Source organism: Pteropus vampyrus, unplaced genomic scaffold (assembly GCF_000151845.1).
Source record: "Pteropus vampyrus isolate Shadow unplaced genomic scaffold, Pvam_2.0 Scaffold233, whole genome shotgun sequence".
Taxonomy (NCBI): domain Eukaryota; kingdom Metazoa; phylum Chordata; class Mammalia; order Chiroptera; family Pteropodidae; genus Pteropus; species Pteropus vampyrus.
In genome coordinates, this window is record NW_011889014.1 from 551,296 (window position 1) to 566,058 (window position 14,763).

The 14,763-nt window shown below is 50.0% G+C and overlaps 1 pseudogene; it reads left to right on the forward strand.

The window, feature by feature from the left end:
* The first annotated feature begins 251 nt into the window (after positions 1 to 251).
* On the forward strand, positions 252 to 10,450 carry LOC111728849 (annotated as a pseudogene).
* The last annotated feature ends 4,313 nt before the right edge of the window (positions 10,451 to 14,763 follow it).

Below are 14,763 nucleotides of genomic sequence, written 5' to 3' on the forward strand. Positions count from 1 at the left end.
ATTCATTCCAGAAATGCAAGGGTGGTTTAACATTAGGAGAAAAATCGTGTGAACGTGTCCATAGTTGCTAACATGGCATTTGATAAAATTCAACTCCCAGGCAACGCCGGCTACAAACCACAAACCACACTATAGAGATGACTCGCACCCTGCCATAGTTCTCCCTGCTCTTAGATATTCTTCCAAAACACGACCGGATGGGGGCAGGTGGTTGTCCAGAGCCGCCTGTCTAAGGAGGTTGAGTGTGGACGATGAGTGAGGAGCTAAGGCGAGAAGTGGTCAGGTCAGTCTCAAATGTGCCAGTTGTTAATGAGGAAACAAACACTGACCTCCTTCAGGAGAGAGAGAGGCTTCCACATTTGCCGAGGGCCACATGAGGGCAGCTCCCACCCTAGCGACCTCATTTAACCGTAATCACCCCTTTAAAGGCCTTATCTCCAAATATAGTCACATTCTAAGGGACTGGGGATTAGGGCTTCGACGTGAATTTTGGCAATTCAGTCCATAATAGGCTCTGTCATTTAAGAGATGCAAGACCTTGGGTCATTTCTTAACCTTTCAGCCTTCAGTGTCCTCCTCTGCACAATGGGAATAATAACATTGCCTATTTCACCCATTAGGACGGCACTGGGCTGCACGTACCAGAGATATTGACCACCGCAGTAACTTAACCAAATAGGGGCTACATTTTTCTCATGTAATAGGAAGCTGGGGGCAGGCAATTCAGGGCTGGTGCAGCTGAGGAAGCCACCAAGGACCCAGGTTTCTTATTTTAAGATCCTCGGCTTGAAGCTTTCTTCTTCGTGGTTGGAAGATGGCTACTGTGCCTCTAAGCACCCCGCATGTGTATCAGGCAGGAGGACAGAGGAGAGGCAAAAGGCAAGAGGTCACATTGTGGATGCCACCATGTTTGCCCCTTCTGAAAGAGTTCTCTCAACCTCGCCCAGCAACTTCCCTTTATGTCTCGTTGGCAGGAACTGATTGATTGGCCACTCGTGGCTATAAAAGACTGTGGAGGGGTCAGTATTTCAGGCAAGCACGTCGCTACCTTAAACAAAATTGGAATTCTGCTAGCAAGGAGGAAAGGGAGAATAGACATGAGATAGATAACTACCTGTATCTGGCACCTCCGCCCTCAGGGGTGTTGAGAGAATCCCTTGAGATAACTTGTATGAAGCAAGACAAATGAATAGCAGTGGACATAGCTAGCATAAAACTTAGAAATTCATTGAACACACGAGGTCCAAAGATATCGGGTGCATAAAATGCAGGATCGCATTATTGCTAGACCAACGAAAGGAAAAAGGCACGGCTGGGCAGCCCAAACCTGTCCTGGTCAAAATTGAGATTCGGGACCTCCGCGTGTTTCTGATGCTTCCCTTACTGATCCAGAACAATTGCTCCCCACCACCTCCTGAGGGGTCAGGTGATTCCTAGAGATGGCAGACAACGCACCTGGGAGTTCACCTTTTATATGCAAATCGGTCAATCCAGAACCCACCCCAACTGTCTCCTTTATTGAGTTCTCACAGGGCTGTCACACGCAAGACCGTTTGTCCCCCTGTCCTAACCCCCCCAGGGCCAGTGCCAGACAACGAGGGACAGCCCTGTGCTCCAGAGCCTCCTGAAATGATCCGAACTAGCCATTCCCAAGCCTGCTTGCCCAGCCCGGCCCATTCCCTCCTGTTAAGCCACAACAAAGGCTCTTGCCCACATTTTCTCCCTCGGCCTCCTGACCAACCCGGTGCTTCCCCATGTGGCCCTGTGTGAGGGGGTGGCCCCTCCTGGCAACGGCGAGCAACTATCTTTGCAGTGGTGACTGTCTCCTGATCTGATGGCCTCACTGCACCTGAATGATAATAAAACCTGCATTTTAAAACATGAGGACGACACAAAGTATAGGCCAGCACAAGCAGTGTGGGGAACAGCTTGGGCCTGAGGGAGCCGCTGAGCTCATGCGTGCAATTCGGCCTCGGGTCGCCAACCGGTCTTGGCCGCGTGCTGAAGGGGACCGCCTCTCCCACGGAGACGGGATGCACAGGGGATGCCCGGATGCTGGACGCTGCCCCCGGGGACAGCACTTTGGGCGGCTCTTGCCCACACAGATACCAGCCCATCCCAGTCACACCTCTCAGAATGTGGGGCGGAGCCCATATTGGGGGAACTGAGTGAAAAAGAAGCCAGCTTACTTTAGAATCTCAAAGAAAGGTTCACAGCCTGTGAGCCCAGCTGCGTTCTGGGCTGTGTCAGCAAGAGGAAGTTTATATAAAACTGTGGGAAATGCAACACATCCTCGGGTCCAAACACAGCCCCATTACGTATTCGTTCAAGACTTTGTCATTGTGAGAAAGAGTCTCAATAGCTGGAATCCGAGCCAGGATGAAGTGGTGGCCAAGTGCAATCAGAAGCAGAAGCCGGTTGCCATCAGGCCCTGGGGGCCTCAGATCTGTAGCACTCACAGGGAGCAGGCCCCAAGGGCGACTGAGCCAGAGGGAGCGGGGAGGCCCTCACGAACCAGACGCTCACGCCGACAACCCACAACTGCTGGGTCAGAGCCGGCAGCCCCGCTCCCGTGAGCTCCGGACGCGGGACGCTGTTCCTTCTAGTCCTTGATGTGGTGTTTCCCTGGCCTCGGACAGTAGTTGCCTCACGAGCCTGTGCCAATCAGGTCTCAGCGCGTTGTCCAGGGCGCCCTCTGCTCACCTCTGGGTTCTCCTTGTGCACCTGTCTCAACACTCTGTTCCGGGTGCCCCAGCCAGCCACCCAGGTCTCCTCCGACCCGCCCTCCGTGTCTCCGGCATCCGCGTGGCTCCTCCTGGGCCGCCCCTCCTTACGCTGCCCTCAAGGCAGAGAGGGGCAAGCGCCTTCCCTCTTTGCCTGATGTCCAATGTCTCGAAGACATTGTTTTTGTTGTTGTTTTTTTAGTTGTTTCAGATGGGAGGATCAATCCGCTTTTTGTTCCTCCATTTCAACCAAGAATTACAATCGAAAATTATAATAAAATAAAATAGACTACCTCGACCGCTGAAAACGACGAAATATCATTTGTTTTGGGGTGATCGAGAAGGCGATTTGGAGTCTCATAGTATTTTGTGGTCTCCAAACTGGGCCTCTGCCTCTGATTCGTCTCTGCCCCGGTCCTGCCTGAATCCCACCGTGAGCTCACGGCAGCAAACAACGGAGATGACTCTGACGAGCTTCGGGGGGTGGGTACTGTGCTGGAGGGTACTGCGTGGCTCAGAACATCAAAGGGAGGCTCAGGAAACGGGCAGGACCAAAGCGTGCCGCCATGAAGCCGCAGAAGGCAAGCGCCAGGCCTCTGCTGGCAGACCCCGGGCGCCTCACCGGGCCCAATCCCTCTGCTCCCTGACCCTGCTCCTCACTTTCTCCTGTTTCGAAGTCCTGAGCGGGAGCCCCCAGTCGCTGAGCTGAGCTCACGGGCTAGGCTTTAGCGGATGGCGGTCAGGGAGAACAGAGAGCCCACCTCTGTCATCTCTGTAACAGGGGGCAGAGCGTGAAGACTCGCACGGTGGTGGGTCCCCCAGACAGCGGATCGGGGCTGGTTTAATGCTGGGTGGCCAGAGAACGATAAATGCCCACTCGGCTTTGGTCTCCTCCAGGGTTCCCCTCCAACTTCAGAGTCTAGCCCAAAGTCCTCATTCCCGAGGGAAGGGCCGGTCCTGGGTCACAGTGGGGGCTCGAAACCCACCTACTGACTGGCTGCTGCTGTGATCTGGGCCCAGCTGGCTATCCTATGGTTCCCCACCCCCAGCGACATGAGTGTCACCATCGATCTCTCCCTGCACCCCGTGTTCCAGCCGCACGGAGCTGCGCGTTTTCCCCTGAGCTGGTCAGTGCTGGTCAGTGCTGCTGCACCCATGTACTTAGCTGGGCTGACACACACATCCCCCAGGGCCGTGAGCCATTGTCTGTGCAATTCCCCACAACCATCCTGGGGGATGGCCCTCTGCCAAGGGGGAGTCGCCTCGGTGGGTCCCCATGCCCGCGACTGACTGTGTGCACACTGTGCCCCAGAGCCCCCGTGGAGGAGGCTGTACCCACATCCTTCTGGGCTTGCTTCTCCCATTCCACCCTGCCTCCCCGCCCCGGTCTGCGAGCCCCCCACCCACCCCTTAATTATCTCCGGAACAAGGATCCCCACCTCAGGTTCTGCTTCTAGGGCTCCCAACAGTCCCCAGACGGCCTCCTTGTCCCTCCCCTCCACTCTCGGTTCCCGCTGCTCCCTCCTCCTGACGCTTCTGCCCACGTGACTTCTCCCTGTGCTTCAATGGCTCGCTCAGTGACCTCCTCCTCCATGAAGCCTCCCTTCCTGTACAAGGAGACAGAGATAGAAGATGCCCTGGTTATGCCGTTCTCCCTCTTCAGGGACTGAGCTCAAGAGAGCCTCGCTCCCACGCTTACTGGGCGTCAGACGGAGTCGACCCGTCCCAGGAAAGCTCCGATGCTGAGCTAAGTGCTTCACGCACCACGGCAGGCCAGGCTGGTCCCCAGTGTCTCTTCTCCACTTCTGTAGGAGCGGAAACTCGGATATTCAGCTGGTGCCATGACTATCTCTAATAAAAAAAAAAAACACAAAACAAACGCATTTCTCAGCCTCCTACTGAAGTGTGTGGCTTTGTGATTTGTGGCCAATGGGGTTGAAATGGGAAACTGTGTGTGACTTCTAAACAACATAACTTCTCACTCATCCACTCCCTCTTTCCAGCCACGTGCAATGTGCAGGTTACTGTGTCCCTACCGCTCAGATACCATGGATCGCGAGGTGACCTTGAAGAGGGAAGCCACATCATGCACAGCTTCTGACTTCTTGAGTATGGGAAGAAAATCAACTCGTATCTTTTGCTTTTCTGCTTCTCGAAACTGAACCTAATGCTAACTGATACACGTAGTTATCTCTCCTGGAATCTTTATAAGAATCCCGAGGTAGATGTTATGATTCTTATTTTAAAGATGAAGAAACTGAGTCTCAGGAGAGTCGATAAACTTCTCAAGGTCACCCAGCTTGTAACTGCAAAGCCAGGATTTCTTAACTGCTTTGCTCCACCCTCTCAGCCAGGCAGGGTGGAGGGAGAGCACGGATCACCAGGGCAGGAGTGCAAGGTACTGCTCGTACCTGGGAGATAATCGCAATGGCTGTTCAGGCCTTCGGTCCGGGAACACGATGCCGGCCTCCAGTCTACATCCTCTTTATCAGGGCTGTGGCGCACAGTTGTTTGAGTTGTGCACAGCACAAACACTCCTGCCCATTAGGTGTGAGGGGCAAAGGCTCACCATGGATCCGCAGTTACCCAGAGAGGATGACTTTTTCTAATTTTCCAAACGCCGTCTTGTTACCAGTCCAGGGGCTACATGCATCCAGAAGAAGGATGCCTTTTGAAACTGTCATATAGACAACATCTGGGCCAGTGGGGGCTGTGATCCTGACCCGGCCGAGACCCCTCCTACATGGGCAACCTGCTGAGCCCGGGGAAACTGGGCTATTCACGGGCACTTCAGCTAACTGATCTGAGTATGTGAGTTCTTCCTGAGCCCATGGCCTTGACCTTCTTTCTCACGATACAGTAGAGCGACTCTAACAAAGCCTGCTCTCTGCCTTCCAATCTCAGTTCTTTCCTTTGTCCTTAGTGAAAAAGCACTATTATTTTTTTTTTTTAAATTGAATACAGTGCTACTAACTAAAACACGACATCCCTTAGCACTCTTTGAGGTAGGGGTAGCCACATGACAAAGCTCTGGACAAAGAAATTAAAGTGAAAGGGTGGACGTCACGCTGGACCATCTTTTTCAAAGTGATTTCTTTCTCTTCCTCTTCCTCGTTTTCCTTTCTGAGACTTCGGATGCAGATGTGATGGCCGGAGCTCCAGCATCGGTTATGAGACGACCTAGGGAAGGAAAACTGGGCAAAAAGATAGACGGATCCTGGGTCTGCGACACCGTGGGCCTCTCTGCCACCCCGGGCTGCCTATGCGGGTTCGTCTATACTGGTCAGGTCAGTGCCATCCGTTAGATGAACCCCATCTAACTGGTAGAGCGACAACCCATAGGAGGTTCTGCTGTGTGAAGCTCCTGTGGCCCGTTCCTGCAAAGCTTATTTTATTATTCCCACGGAAACCGGAAGCAGAACTGATAAAGTTGCCTCGGGCTCTGGAAAATCAAGATGTGGCTGAGCCGGAGGGTTGAAAGGCTGCGGAGCGCCCGCCCGCCAGAGGAAAACAGAAGAACCGTTCAAAGGGCCTTCTGAGCTCCATTCCTCAAAAAGGGAAGGAGCCAGATGCGGCAGGTCCGGACTGCCAGACTGACGAAGGTGAGAACCCTTAATCCTCCCGAATCAACATCTAACCGGGCAACCTTCTCGTTCCTTCCTCTACCGAGAATTTTCTACTGGCGATTTTGAAATGGCAAGTGATGACTGCAAGCACCTTTCAAGCCTTAACCCCGAGAGAGGAGGAAACGATAAGGAGCTGATTATGGGATGGGTACCTGGGTGGGGGGAATGTCGGGGGAGTCATTTCTGAATCAAAGGAAAAGCCTTTTTTACTTCAGAGTTGGGGCAATTGATCAGCACCCCTCATGAAGCAGACGCGCGTCAGTTTGGGCTTTTCAATACTTTTCAATACTTACTTGTGAGGGTGGCAGGCAGGGGAGCTTGGGTGGAGACCATGGGCTCATGTTCAAACCCCGATGCAACCACCCGCCGGCTGTGACATCGGCGTCAGCTCCTTTACCTTCGTCTGCCTCGGTTCCCTCATCTGTAAAACGGGAATGGCAACAGTGCTCGATTTCACAGGGTGGCTGTGAAGACGAAATGAGCTCCCTCTTGTAAAGAGTGCCACGCAGTTCAGTTTTTCAGTTTCAGGAGACGTGGTGTGAGGACGGTCAAAGTCTCTGGAAGCCAAGTGATGACGGAGGGAGACGATGGACGTGGCACGTCGTGGCCTCGGTCTCAGGACACGGGCCTCCTGAGGAGAGACGTTTGTTAGGTTTGGGCCCAGCTGGGGTCTCCCTCGTGGTGCCTGCCACGAGGTCAAGTTTCCTTAGAACGCTGTCGAATGAGGGATGTCACAAGGATGGAGCCGGTCCCAGGCCTCCGTGCCTTTGGACGTGTTTGGTGACCATCCTGGGTGAACCCATCACGCCCGTTATCCCATTATTGATGTCTCAAGACGCCCAAGACTCCTGGGGTATCTCTCATCCCAACCCCACTTCCTAGCCTCCACCTCTTTGCTGCATCCTTCCATTTGGCCCTCGGGAACCTGTGCCACAGGCGCACAATCCCTTGTACACTCAAGCTCCCCTTAAATGTCCCCTTCCCTCTGTCCCGTCCAAAGCCCAGGTCATCCCTGAGGACCCTACTCTCTGCGAAGCCTGTGAAATGGCTGCCAGTTCCTCTTCCTCGCCCCTAATCTCTGGATGGGGCTGGGGTAAGCATTCTCCTTATTGCTTCTAGATCATGGTCCTGTCTCCTCTCTCAAAAACCTTGTGTGCGACACTTCTCCAACCCCTCAGGGTCCTCGTACAGTTCTTTTTGCTGCCCCTTCACTGACCTGAACGTCTGAGCCCCAACCCCCCTTCCAGGCCCCGAGAGCCATTAAACCACCCCGACAGGCCCAGCCAGCTCCCACACTTCAGTCTCCCTCAGTCGGAACCCCAACTGTCCTTGTAAACAACGTTCTATGTGTGTAGACTTACATTTTAAGGATAGATCTAGTATATTTGTTTCCCGTGGCTGCTGTAACAAATGACCACAAACTTGGTGGCATCCTCTCATAGTTCTGGAGAGCGGAAGTCCAAAATTAGTCTCACTGGGCCAGAATCGAGGGGTCAGCAGGGCCGTGCTCTCTGAAGTGTCTGGGGGGCGGATTCCCCGCTGCCTCTTCCAGCTTCTGGCACCTGCCAGCCTTCCGGTTTCTGCCTCCGTCTTCACGTCGGCCCTCTCTCTGTGTGCCTTCTCTTCTGACTGTGTTCCATGTCCCTCTGCTTCTCCAGGGATATTCGTGATTGCACCCAGGCCATCCAGGATCATCTATCTCCCTATGTCGAGAGCTTTAATTTAGCCTTTCGTCTCTCCGAGTGGCACCACGGCGGTTGGCAGGAACAAGCGCCTCACAAGAGGTGGCAAAAAGGGAGCCGAGAAGATAGTGGTCGACTCATTTGTTAAAGAAGATTGGCACAATGTGTAAGCACCGGCTCTGCTCCATATAAGGAATGTCGGAGAAACACCGGTCACGAGAACCCGAGGATCCAAAATTGAACCGGATCGTGTTTTTGAAGTGAGCCCAGCTGATCTGCAGAATGAGGAAGCTGCACTCAGAAAATTCAAGCTAACGACTGAGGATGCTTAGGGCAAAACTCACCTCATTTCCGTGGCAGGGCTCTTACCTGGGCCAAAACGTGCTCCTTGTCAAAAAAATGGCAGACCGTGATCGAAGCTCATGTTGTGGTCAAGACTCCCGATGGTTATTTGCTTCTTTTATTCTGTGTTGGTTTTATTTAAAAATGCAGCAGTCGGATCCGGAAGACCTCTTACGCTCAGGGTCCACGGGCCGCCGAATCTGGGAGAAGATGATGGAATCGTGACCCGAGAGGTGTAGACACACGACCTGAAAGAAGTTGCCAGCACGCTGATTCCGGACGGCACTGGGGAGGACACGCAGAAGTCCTGCCGACCTGCTTATCGGCTCCACGGTGTCCTTGTGAGAAAAGTCCAAACGCCGAAGAAGACCAGGTTTGAACTGGGAAAACTCACGGAGCTTCGTTCGCAGTGACGGAAGCGGTTCCGGAAAAGCTACTGGCGGTGAGACAGGTGGTCCAGCTGAGCGAGCCGATGGATCTGCGCCCCGCCCCCCGCCCCCCGCCCCCAGGATCTGTTTAAAATTCAGACTTTCCATGGTGACAAATAAAACCTATTTGCGATGCATTTTTTTTGTTTGTTTTTTTTGGTTTGTTTTTTTACGAGTTTTAATGAAATCACATCTCGAGGACTTGTCCCCCTCCCCGTAAAGTAACATTTCCAAGTTCCAGGGCTTAGGACCTGATGTCGGTCAGGTGGATGCCATTCAATCTGCTACACCTAGCAACACTGTAACAGCCAAAGATTGGAAACACCTGGAGTGTCCTTCACAAAGGGGCGGGCGAGTAAATTACTGTTTGCCACTCAGCGGAACGCCCTGCAGCCACGAAGACAACAGGCCGCGGTATGCGTACTGACTGGGGAGAGAAAAATCGGGTGCGAAACTGTGTGTGTGCACTCGACCATTTATTTAAAAAGAGAATTAAATACATACGAACTTATATACTCATAGAGCGTTTGTAGAAGGAGATGTTTGTGACAAGACCCTGGTCACAGTGGCCCCTTGTGGTTGAAATGGCAGGGAGGTGGGGGGGTGGGATGGGAGGGAGTCACACTCTCCCCTCACGTTGCACCCCGTCCGAAGTTTGCAGGGCACCCTGCATCCAGGCTGCGTGCAAGCACTTCGCACAGCTGACCTCTTTAATTCTTGCAGCAGCCCTCTGTGGTGCCACGACTGCGATCACCATCTTCCAGAAGAGGGAACGGAGAGACGAAGGCGCCAAACGAGCCATCCAAGGTCATGCAGCTACCAAGAGGCAGAGACAGGATTTGAACCCAGGTCACCCTGTTCAAACTTACATAAGCCAGCCTGCAAAGCGCAATGAAACCACACATTCTGTCCACTTCACAGCGTGGTGTTAAGGACTGAGGGAGATACACACATTCGTGCACACATGTGCATACTTGCAAGCACCCGCATGCACTCACCCACCAACTCAGCCTGTGTGTGCCCGTGCGTGCACGCGCACGTGCACACACACACACACACACACACACACACACGACATGTGCGTTCTGTTTGTCCTTCAAACAGCTCATGATTCTGGTGGAAGGAACAAATGAACACCAGGACAAACGAAAGGATAAAAGCCCCATTTCTGCAGCTCTCGTGAAGGAGAATCTTTGTGAGAGGGAGAACATGGCCCTCTGTCTGGGTGTAGACAGGGCTGGAATTTGAAGGCGCTGATGGATCCCCTCTGCCCCCATAAAGGCACCTTGTGTGAGATCCAGGAACACCTTCATGCTGGAATCAGGGCGAGGAGCTGAAGCTGGAGCAAATGACAACCGTGCTTGTGAAGGAGAATGTGAACAGACCGTCCCCCAAACCCCCCGCCCCCACCGACGAGCAGGAAGAGGCAGGATGGCATAAGATGGGAGCCCCAGCAGGGAGAGGCGGACAGACTGGACCCTCCCAGAAGCCCAGCTCAGCCGACCGGCCTTGGCAGCCCTGGGGAGCCCGGGTGCCTCTTCACTATCACATCTTCCTTTCTTTTTTTCTAGGGTCACATTCCTGGGTACACCGCATATGTCCACCTGACATTTCACAGTTCAGCCATCCAAGTGCAGAAAAGGGCATGATTTTAGACTGAAAAGGTGTATTTTATAGTCACACACTTAAGTTTCAAGACCTTGAATGAATTTTGCTGAAATAAATATTCCCTTTTGGGTTTAGTCCAAGTCTGTGAAGTTTTAGTTCCAATCACCTTTTTTTTTTTTTTTAAAGGATATTAAAAGTAACTGAAAAGAGGGATTTAGAAATGAATGGCTATTTTTCAACATGTTTTATAAAGTGAAACGAAGCAAATGCTATAATATTTCTTAGAGACACGGTTCTAAGGAAAATGAGCCTTAGAACCCTGCGTCTGTTTATTGCTATGTGAGATTTTTATCCTGCAGGCTTTGCATATCGAGGCCTGCATAGTCAGAAAGCAGGTGAACATTTAGGTGACTGCCCATCCGTCGGCCCAGGACTACCACCCCAGTTTTAGCACCGATAGTCCTGTGTGGCCAAAAACTCCTCAGTCCCCAGCAAACCGGCATGGGTGGTCACCTTAGCTGGGATTACTGTGGCTCTAAGAAGTGCTCCCAAACCCTGCTCAACCCAGCTCAAGTGCCCCAATTTCTCTGTCAATTAAACCTCACAGGGCGTTACCTCGAGACTTGTACACAACGCCAAGTGCAGGGGTTTTCCGAGGCTCGAGAAACAACACGCAACTTCCCACCCCAGTTCTAAACTAACTGGGGACCACCTGTCACCTCCAGGACTGATGAAGTTGAGAACGGAGACTAGGGCTGAGGTGTGTGGCAACAAAGGCTTAGGTCGGCCCCAGAATTAGCCACAAGCCTCTGCGGATGACCACGGTGACACAGTAGACTGTAAGCTGCTGGAAGGCAAGGACTCTTCGTGTTAATACTCTTGGCGCTGGCCTGCCTCCCGGCACAGGAAGCCTAAAGTAGTGGCTGTTTACTGGTGAGAAGTGTCACGGTAAAAATGCAGAGAGGAGTGTGTGTGTGCCCACACGCACATGAGTGTCTGTGTGTGTGTGTGCACATAGGGGAGAGAGAGAGAGATATTGGGATGTGAAGCCAGGACTCAGTGTAAGCACGCTGTGGAGTCCCCAGTCTGCAATAACGCCAGATGCCTTTGTGGAGTCCTTCCCCAGTGCTGAGCTCGGGGCAGGCCACCCCATAGTTTGACCTCAGCCTTCTGTGCTCCTGACCTTCTTCCAACCGTAAGTTCAGGCTGATCGTGTCCATTGGACAGTTACCTTGGAGACGTCCCAGCCCCAACTTCTTCCTAAACCCTTTTGCTAGCTCTAGGGACCTGTGGATCAGCAGGTCTCCTGAGAGGTCACAGATGTAAGCCGATGTGGCCCGGCAGAGTTAAACTCAGATGAAGATGGTCACCTTCACACCTCCAGAAACTCCGGAACCTCCCAGAAGCCTCTCCGGAAGATGGTACTTTGTCCCCTTCCCCTTCCTTTCTTCCGCTCTCTTGGGGTTGTGTGGGCAAGCTGACCTAGAGCGAGGAGCTTTGACGTCTGCTCACAGGGCTGGTGAGAAGCTGGTGAGTGTGTGCGTGGTGGGGGGCAGGATTAAGGGTCCAGAGGATGGGGAGGGCCAAGCTGAGGAGCAGCTTCTGAGTGCCTGTGAGCAGGAGTGTTTAAGAACAACCAAGACCTTGCCCGTCTCTGTCCCCAGACCGGTCTCCCCTTCACTACCCAGGGCTGACCAGGCTGGCCAGGCTAGTCCATGACAGCCTTCCACAGTTCTCCCTGTAAGACACCACCTGGGCTTATAACTGAAATAAATATAATATTTTGACAATAAAAATACAAAGAAAGGAATGGGAATGAAGCTATACTGGAGTATATAGAAAATAACATGAGATGATAACTTGAATCCATAAGAAGAAATAAAGAAAACCAAGAAGGTTAATATTAAAAAAAAACAAAACAAAAACCTTGATGACCATATTTGTGCTTTCCTGTCTTCTGTTAGCTACTTACACAATATCTAACAGTATAAAGCAATGATTATAACAATGTGTATCTGGGTTTGTAACACGTATAGACATAATATGTCTAACATTAAAATGGGAGTAGAGAATGAAGTGGATCCCGATAAGTTAAGATGAAAGCTGTAGGAAAACCACAAAAACAAACGAACAAACAAACCCTCAAAAATATAGTTAAGTTTAATAAAGAAGTGGGAATAGAACACTAGGAAATATCCACGTAAGGCAAAAGGAGGTGGTAAAGAAGGAAAGGAAAAACAAAGTTGCCATTAGTAGTCTAGGAAACAGAACGCAAAATGGCAGATGTAAATCCAACAACACCCAAAGAGTAAATGGAAATGGATTAAACTATTCAACCAAAAGGCAGAGAGAGACAAACCGGATAAGAAACAAATCATGATCTAACTATACGGTATCTACAGGAGATATAGACTTTATATTCAAAGATATAAATATGTCAAAAGCAAAAGATGAAAAAAGAGATATTATGAAAACTACAACCATAACGGGGCGCAGGGGCCATTACTCATATCAGACAAAATAAACTTTAAGACAAAAACTGTTACTAGAAATAAAGAGGGAAATTTGATAGTAATAAATGGGTCAATTAAGCAGGAAGATATAAGAATGACAAACATATGCGCAGCTACATACAGTCCCAAAATACATGAAGCCAAATGTGACAGAACTGAAGAGAGGAATAGACAATAATATTCCAAATACGACCATCATAGTTGAGTATCTCATGACCTCTCTTTCAATTATGGATACAACAAGTAGGCGAAAACCAATATGGATATAGAAAACTTGAAAAACACTATAAAACAACTAGGCTTAACAGGCATCTGTAGAATACTTTACCCAACAACAGCAGAATACACATTTTCTCAAGGGCACATGGAGCATTCTCCATAATAAACCATATGTCTGCTATAAAGCAAGTCTCAATAGATTTGCAAGGATTGAAATCATACAAAGTATGTTCTCTGACTGTAGTGGAATTCAATTAGAAATCAGCAACAGAAAGAATTTGAGGAAGTTCACAAATATGTGGGAATTAAATAATAATTCTTAAATAACCAATGAGTCAAAGAAGACAGCTCAAGGGAAATCAGAAAATACTCTGAGATGAATGAAAACAGAACCAACATACCAAACTTATGAGATGTTACTAAGGCAGTGCTTAGAGGGAAATTTATAGTTATAAATGCCTATATTTAAAAAGACTGATCTCAGATAAAATAACCCAAACTTCCACCTTAGAGATCTAGGAAAAGAAGAGCAAATTAAGCCCAAAGAAACAGAAAAGGGGAAATAATAAAGATTAAAATGGGAATAAATGAAACAAAAATGAAATAGAAAAACAACAGAGAAATGAATAAAACCAAAAGTTGGTTCTTTGGGAAAAAAATCAACGAAATTGACAAACTTTTAGCTACACTGGGAGGGAGGGGGAAAAAGAGAAGATACTCAAATTACCTGAGTCAGAAATAAATTAAAGAAATAATAATAATAATAAAAAGATTATAAGAGAATACAGTGGACAATTATATGCTTACAAATGAACAAATTAGATAACTTAGATGAAATTTTTAAAAATCCTAGAAAGATACAAACTACTGACATCGAGTTTAATAACCTGAAAAGACCTACAGCAAGCAAAGAGATTGAATTAGTAAATTAATAATTTCATGAAGAAAAGCCCAGGCCTCAGTGGCTTCTTTGGTGAGTAACATCGTGTAATGCTGAGCATGGGGCCGGACACAGAGTGGGTGGCCCACAAAGATGACCTGTGCTGATGTTACTCTTCCACTGCATGGTTTTCAAACTCTACATTGCACTTGTCTGCCAGGTCTGGCTTGATTGTGAACTCCTTGAGGGCAGAGAAGGTGTCTTATTCTTTGCATTTCTAGGGCCTAGGTCGGTGCCTAGCTAATAATACCTTGAGAGAGACAGAGAGAAAATAATGTCAGAATTCAAAAGAGGAGCATGTGCTATCCCAGTCAGGAGAAACTGGAAAGGCTTATGGAGGAGCAGTGTCTGAGATGAGTCTCAAAGATGGGTAGGAATTCACGTGGGGGATTCCCAGAGGAACCAAGGAAGGGCTAATCTGGATAGGGCGTCCAGGAAAGCGTCAAAAAAAGAATCTTTAAAACTTTTCAGCGCGGAAATTGGTCTCTCTCTTGGCGAGAGAACTCCTTGTTTAAAAGGAGTTTATTTTCTCCATTAATTTTCTCTTCCATTCGTCTTTCAGCTCACCGTTTACTTGGTGCTTCTTGGAAGACCTGCTTTCCTCCCCTGCTCCATGGTGAAGTTCAGCAGCTCCTCACTGCAGCTACCGCCCAACACCCCCACCAGGTGTGTGCCGTCGTCG